We start from the raw sequence: 8194 nt of genomic DNA, 5'->3' as shown, positions 1-8194 counted from the left end.
CCACAGCGACAGGATCCCACTCTCATATTGGCTCCCAGCTCCTCTCAGCCTCTTGACTCTTTCCTGCAGGCCCTAATTAGGGCATTTCCTGCTAATATTATAAGAAGCACCCATGTAATTCTCAAGACCTACCACAACACTAACAGGAGCTCTGAATTGTTGAAGTCTGCTTAAAAATGGCAATCCCCCTTGAGGAATCATCTCAGAATAAGTCCTGGAACCAAGCAAACCAAACAGGAGAGAAAACCCCCAGAGGACCACAGGCTGTGAGGGAGGACAGGCTTTTCCACTTAAAGTACAAACCTCATAGTGTCATTTGGGGTAGTTTGGATTATCATCTGTCATTGAGGAGATGTATTTTAACTCGCTCTGGACAGACTCCAGCCCCAGAGACATGGGAAAACTGCATGGCAAAAACAATGGAGGTGGGGGTGGGGGTGGGGTTCGGGGCTGGGGGGTGTGGGGGTCAAGGCAAGGCAGCACTGAGCCAAAGTCCCCCTGAGCCAAGTGTCCACGGCCCACTGATCACAGCGGCCAGTGACAAAGAGGGGCTTGTTTTGATAGTGAGGAGATGTGTCCATGCTCGTACAAATCTGTGTTTGTGTGTGTGTGTGTGTGTGAAGTCAGAAAAAGAGAATCTAACAGGGATATGGAGCATTAATTAAGAGATAGAGACCCTGCAGAGTACTGACTCCACCACACCTAAAACCAGGGACCAGCCACACCACTTAACTGTGTGTAGCTTCATCATGTACACACATACAGAAAAATCCCCAAAGCTGTGCTTCATTATTAGTGCCTCACTACACACAAGGGCATCTTCCTCTGTAATCCACGTGTTGCATGCCCTGGTGAACACAGCCACCTGCCGAGCCCCCCTCTCCCCGGTCCTCTCTGGAGCCATGTGATTAGGGTAAAGAAGACAGTCATGTGCAGTGGTGGTCATGACAGCGGTACAAGCTCGCAGGCGAAATCATGGGCAGCTACTAAATGAGGGATTTGGTGGAACACGGAGGCCCCGGGGTGGAAGTCAGTGCAGTTTGCGTGTGATGATGCCGTTTCATGTGAGGCAGGGGCAGGGCTGCTCCGCTCTAATTACTGAGGCCTGGGGGGGTGTAGGGAACAGCGGACTGGGGGAGCCATGGGGTTCGAGGGGCAGGAAGGGTGAGCCCCCCTGCCAGTCGCCCTCCCGTCCCCCTCCCTGTCACCGGCCCCCTTCATGTCGGTTAATTGGTTTATTGTCAGAAGCCATTGGCGGCAGAATGGCAAGGATTTATTCCCCTGAGTAAAGGGCAGTGTTAACAGTACAAGCCCCCCAGGAAGGCCATCATGGTCAATGGAACAATTAGAAGTATTGTTGTCCATTTTTAGAATTCCAAGAACTGTTGTGGAACCATGCATATCACATTTGAATGCACGTGGTTTACATCTAGATTACAAAAAACTTGCATGCAGTGAAAGATTTAAATTATTATTATGCAATACAGGACATGCCTCTAAAACATAACTTCCAAACTGTTACCAAAGTCTATAATATGGGACACCTAGGAACTAAATTATGAAATATCAAGTAGATAAAGTCACCCATTTCAACAATTATATCTAGTTATCAGGCCAATCTACAACAGATTTCGGAGAATAACTATTTAAGGCGTACCATTTTTCCTCTGTCACGTGCTTGTTTGGCATTAAGCATTTTGTTATGTTGTTTTGTGGCGTTCACGTGCTGCTGTTCCCTCTCTACTTGCTTTGGACAGCATTCCTACAGCAAGTGTTGAGAATGCATTCTTAACATTCTTGATCATGAAAGCGCCTAAAAGCAAATTATCATTGAACTTCTAGACCTTGAACTTTCGTAACTGTGACTTAATTGATTTTAAGACCCGTAGCAATCTGGAGTCAGCGATACATACACGCGAAGATGGGAATGAACAGTGAGCTCCCTCATGCTATCTGGGACATTGCAGATCTTGGTAGCCACATACCTAAGGTTGTGCTTACAATAGCTTGTTTGTTTTTGGTATTAGTATACATTTAAACCAGCTGGCTGAAGTCTTAGCAGTTTCTTCTTTAAAATACAATGGAGTGGTGTGATCTTTTTTTAGTTTGAATGTGCTCTGCAAATGTATCCTTTTTTCATTCATGTTTACCTCAACTAAAGTTCTCCAAGACAGATTCCACACAGCTTGAGGAAAAGTTGTAGCTGTGGTGCACTACTGCCACCCTCTGGGCAGATCATAGTCCTACGACTCTCTCTCATCCTAGTAGCATGGTGCAAATCATGACTCCTCATTTCCATTTCATATCAAATTGTGCGAAGTGCAGAGGACGTCCATGAAATGCCCATACATGCTAAAGTAAAACATAAACTACTAAGCTTTCTGAGTTATCTAACTACTGTACATTTCCTAAAAATCATGGTCTCATTCTGCAAACTCAATTCCCAAACAGTTTAAGCTTTCATCACAACACCATGTCACATGTGGCAGTGAACCTTAAACACTCAATACAGCAACCCACCCATATGCCAGTGGCACCGGCAGCAATACTGCCACAAAATATATAGTCCCTTTATTCATTGTGTTAGCACACGCACAACATTCCAAGTAACTGTTGAAACGGGACAGATTCAATGTGTGGATCCCTGCTACATCTAAGGTGACTACAGCAATTAGTATATAGTACATAGGATCTGGTATCTGTTTTGTTGTCAGGTCACCTAATATCTTTAGCTGTGAATGCAGAAATAAAACCTTCTGCTGTGAAAAATCTCAAATGCTGGGTACTAATAGTATTGGGAAGTGACTCTTTGGAACCACACTGGCCAGACTAGAGAATTGCTGTATTCAGGCACCATGCACATCATATTTAACACTCATAGATCACTCAGTGAACAACTGTGCCTGAGTAAGAGAGGCTCATAACTGACCGACACGTCAAAGTTCTGTAGTGCGTAGATGTAGAATGCCACAAAATAGATGTAGCAGGGATCCAAACATTGAATCTGTCCGGTTTCAACAGCTACTTGGAATGTTGTGTGTGTGCTAACACAATGATTATAACACGGGTAGATGGAATTATAACACGGGTAGATGGAATCCACCATTCTGAGAGTGAGTTCCGGGGTGTGCTATATTCAACGATATAGTAACTGTACGAACTGTTTTCATCTACCTGAGCGTTCCATATCAGTGCGCACTCAAAATGTAGTGGGGAATGTTTCATGTGAATTAAGCTATCTACACGACTTTTTATATGTCTACATTGACTCGGTTAGTTGTTTCTGTGCTAGACGAATGTTGCAGAGTATTGTAAGTCTTAACTGAAAGTCTCGAATATTATTTGTAGGTGACCGCTTACGCGTACCAAAAACCCATTGAAACACACGTAGCTCCCACACACGAGTTAGTGGGGATATCCAAATCAATATAAACAAATATTAACAAAGTTGAAAGTGTCCCATTGTAGTTTTTGTTATTTTAATGGCAACTTTATAAAATGAGCAATGTGAATTAATTAAATGGTGCGAGATCAATGTCGATCTCCTAGCTAATCATCAACACACTTTTTGTGCTAGGTTAACAGACGTGTAGTTCCCAATGCTATTTGTCTGTTGCATAGCAACAGCCACACAAAGGGGAACTATTTTCTCTTGGCTACTGAAATGCGATACACAATGTTTGGTGGCTAGAACTTTTTTGTGCTGAAAGGCAGCTTACTGTTTATAATTTAATTTTACTTAATATTTTTTTTCCACTGGCAACCGTGTTATAAAAGCAATAAGGTACTCGAGTCAGTACGGTATCGACAATAATGTACTTGTTCGAGGGTCCGCTGCGCGTCGGGCCTAACAACACCCTCGAACAAGTACATTATTGACGATACCGTACTGCCTCTCGAACCTTATTGCTTAAATATAGGTACTATATATTTTGTGGCAGTATTGCTGCCAGTGCCACTGACATATGGGTGGGTTATTGTCTTGATTGTGTTTAAGGTTCACTGCCACATGTGACATGGTGTTGTGATGAAAGCTTAAACTGTTTGGGAATTAAGTAGATGTAGATTGAATTCACAGAAGAATAAAACAGAGACTTGACTAAATGTATCCAAAATATAGTTTTCTTTGAGGGAGTTTTTGAAAATGGTGGTTCATCTGTGCACTGTGTTGTGTGTGTGCCATTTGCACACAAAACAACTTAAATGGTTTGCTTACCTAAATATATGAGTGTTTCTCTCGGCTGGTCTCCTTGTGACAGTTTTGGAATTATTTTTTATATCCTAATCTTAGTGGAAGCCTTCTTTAACTGTAATCGGCCGAGAGAATGTCTCTCTCTACTCCGCCACTCTCTATTCATGTTCTATGCAAATCTGGCTCTATTCTGTTAGGCCATTGTGCTGGTGGAGGGGTCAGGTGGAGTGGGATTAGCATCACAGCAAATAGGACGACGAGAGATGACAGAGGCCAAGGCTGAGTAATCAATTAGCAAAATGGAGGAGGCTTTGCGGGTGAACAAAAACAGTACTTAGCCACATTAAATCAGAATCACTTCTCGCAGATCTTGGCTGAGTTGGGTATGTTTTTGTCATTACTGCATGGGTTGTGGACCAAGAGCAGTGTAGTTTTGTGGTAATGCAGTCAGACAGACACTGCTGCCCTACTGTCCACTGTTTGCAGAAGGTTTCCGATACTGACTGAGGCTGTGGCTTCTCATAAAACATTTTATTGGTTCTGCTCTGCCTTGTTTTTTTAAATATTTGAACCTCTGTTCCGCCGATCAGTTCATAACTCCAGAGCGATAGATGTAGGTCTTTCACAGGCAGACTACTGAACCCTCACAGCACCATAACACAGCATAGCCACATCATTTATGGGCTCATAAATATGTTTAGCCAAATTCCTAAAACATCCACAACAGCAGTTTTCTGTAATTCCATCACAGCACATTTCACCTGTGATTTAGGGGCAAGTAGATTGATGGGCAGCTACATTAACCAATCAGGAGGCAGCAGTTTGTAAACACAGCCTGGAGGGTCTCTGTGCGGCGTGTTAGACAGAGGCTGACTGTTGGCCTCTCTGAGTCGGGTAATTATACTGCCTCACATTTCTGCCTTCAGAGACGTGCATACGATAAAAGGGAGTGAATGCAGCCTCTGTTCCAGGTGTGTTTTCATTACATGCTTCCATCTCTCTCTCTCTCTCTCTCTCTCTCTGTCCCCCCCCTCCCTCTCTCTCTTTCTGTGAGTCTGTATCTCTCTCCCTCCAGATGGTCAAGTTGATGCAGTTTTCTGGGACATGTTCCGAACAGGAAACTTCTGGGTCTACATCATATTTACAGTAACCAGTCCATGCAGTTTATACTGGGGCTTTTTATCCCCATAACACATCAGTTTGAAAACCCCTGACAACAAGCCTTCACATTCCAAAACGCTCATTGGCCTAGCTTACAAAGTAAGACAATGGTCAGACTTTCATGTGCTTTTATGAAAGTTTTAAATTCATCAAAGAGGATTATGTAATGCATTTAATGTTCTACTCATAAGGTGCACGTGGATTGATAGACATTATGAAAATCCGCCAACCTGAAACTTGCTTGTCTATGGTCAGAACTCTTAGGCTGTTTTACTGAAATATCCATCAAATAACTAAATTACTCAACTAACTAGAGAAAACAAAACAAAAAATCAATAATACAAAAATGAATTAGGATTTTGAAAAAAGACAACAGGGGGATGTGTGTGTGTGTGTGTGTGTGTGTGTGGGGGGGGGGGGGGGCGACCTACGGTACATGTCTGCAGGGCAGCTTATTGTGATGCAGAGCCACCAGAGGACAAGTGATGTCCACAGCTCCCGGGGGGGAAATGCCAAGAATCCCTTGACAACTCCACCCCCCCTGACCCACGCCCTAAAACTACGCTCTACTACAACCCTCAATCACTGATTCGATCAGCTGGAGGTCAAAAGCGACTGTCTGAAAGAGCCCTGAAATCCACGTTGCTTTGTCTCCGCGGATGAGGAGCTCTGCCGTCCCAGACTGGGTGGGGGTGAGTGTGCGAGTCCTGAGCTGACTCAAAGGAAACATGCTGCTCCAGGGTGTAACTCTAACCAGAAAACACAGCAGGCTGGCAGATATAACTCCATTCAAGAAAGGATGAATCACAATGTTTTTTAAGTGATAAATTGGGCAGGCTTTGGCCCAATCAGAAGCCCATTTCCCATTGCCCATTGCCCATTGTCCCTCACAATCAAAAGCCCAAACAAAAGTCACCTAATACAAGTAAAGGAATTTTGAAATGACACACATCCAGTGCCTATGAAAGATGTTATTCTTGGCGTTACTGACTAGAACACTTGCACAGTATCTCTACTGATGGTAATGAACAATGTGTGACAAACGTTTAAAATGCATAATAGAAGCCACTGTTGAGCAGAGATGGCAAATAACTAGTTGTATAGAGTTACGTAATGAAATAAGAAAACATCACATTGTAATTGTGTTGTAATGTATATTATGTGTAAGCACATTGAGAGTCAGTTCACCAGGCCAATTTCCCGTTGTTCAAACTTACTTGGCCATTAAAATCTGATTCTGACTCTGATTCTGATAATCTGGTATAGTTACTGAGAATACAGTACGTAATGAAATTACAGTTACTAATCAAAATGTTGGTGACTAGAAAAGGGTTACATCATAACATTAATTTTGTTGCATGGCAGGCTCCAATCATTTGGTATGTGCGGAAATGTTAAGCGTTGTTTTTGATTGGTTCTCTTGTTTGAATTAGAACCCCCTCTCGTCTATCGATTTGAAAAGTAATCAAAAGTAATCAAATGTAATAATTGACATCACTCTGATGATGTAATTTGAATAGTAACATAACGCGTCATTAGTCTCTAACCTTTTACAATTCAAAAGTAACCTTCCCATTCCTGCTGTCGAGGCAGCCAGTCTTATGCACTCTTCCTAGGGTGAGTCTGGGTTAATGCTGATGTTGCTCACTGTGTCTGGCAGTTGTAATGTAATACATACAAACTTGAGAACATTCAGAGGCAGCACAAACTCTTTAGTGTACACTATACCTTCCAACGCATAGAAAACAGAATTAGCTATGGAATTGAGAAAAAGGCAAGCATGTAAACTCCATTACTTGCTAAGTCATGGGAACAAAATCAGAGTCTCGCCATCTACTCATTCGTCCTCTCTCCTCTGCCTACCCCCGTCCCGAAACACATATGCTCCTGCTATACCGATAAGCTGGACAAACATCTAAGGAAAGTCACTGGAGTCAAAGTTTATTAAGATAAACGTAATTAATTCAGTCCATGATAAAGACTAATCTAATTGTGTAATTTGATGAGGATGCAAAAAATGTTTAAAACAAGCCCTTATCGAAAACAAACATTTTTAAGTTAGCAGCCTGTACAGCCTGTTTGAAATACTGGATACCAGTTCCATTTCATCTCTGTAAAGGAAAAAGAAATGTAAAAGAAAAGTAGACATGGGTTCCTCATGGGTTTCTAAAAAGCTGAAAATGGGCAAACGGCCAAAAGGCAGTTCATGTATCATGTAGGATCTAACAGGGTTGAACAGACAACCCTCAATGAGAAGTTCCAAAGCCATTTGCTAAAACCTAGTTATTACAAATATAACAAACCTTCAAAAGAGGTTGAAAGGAGAGGATGATCAGATTAGTCACTTCTGCCCATGATAAATAAAGTAACTTTGGTCATATCCTTCTTTTGAGGGAAAATTAACCACCACAGTACTTGTTCCATTGGAATTCCCCGGCTAATCGAAAATATTCTGATAACCCAACCACACACCACACCACAAATGCAAAATACACCAGTATTTGTCTGTCAGCTGTAGCACTGAACTGCAATCTACAAATAGCTGTGGTTGTGTGACAACTGATGGCTGATGCCGTAAGTGAAAAGCTGTGTTGCTGAGAACTGCCCTCAAGCTCTGGTCTACAACCAAGGAATGTGGCCTGTCACTCTCACCCCTTGCACTTACAGGAAATGAAGATGAATGAACAACCCTCAAAATGGTGGGCAACCCCCTGACCAAAACACATGTAAAAGCCTCTTAGAGCATCATTAAACTGGGGTTCCCTGCACCACAGTGCAGCCTGTGTATGCTGGGCCTGTGAACTCTGGTAAGTAGTTTGCTTTAAAGGTCAGCAGGGGCAC

The sequence above is a fragment of the Sprattus sprattus genome, assembly GCF_963457725.1.
Source record: "Sprattus sprattus genome assembly, chromosome: 4".
Taxonomy (NCBI): Eukaryota; Metazoa; Chordata; class Actinopteri; order Clupeiformes; family Clupeidae; genus Sprattus; species Sprattus sprattus.
The sequence above is the reverse complement of the archived record's forward strand: the minus strand, read 5'-3'. Positions refer to the sequence as shown.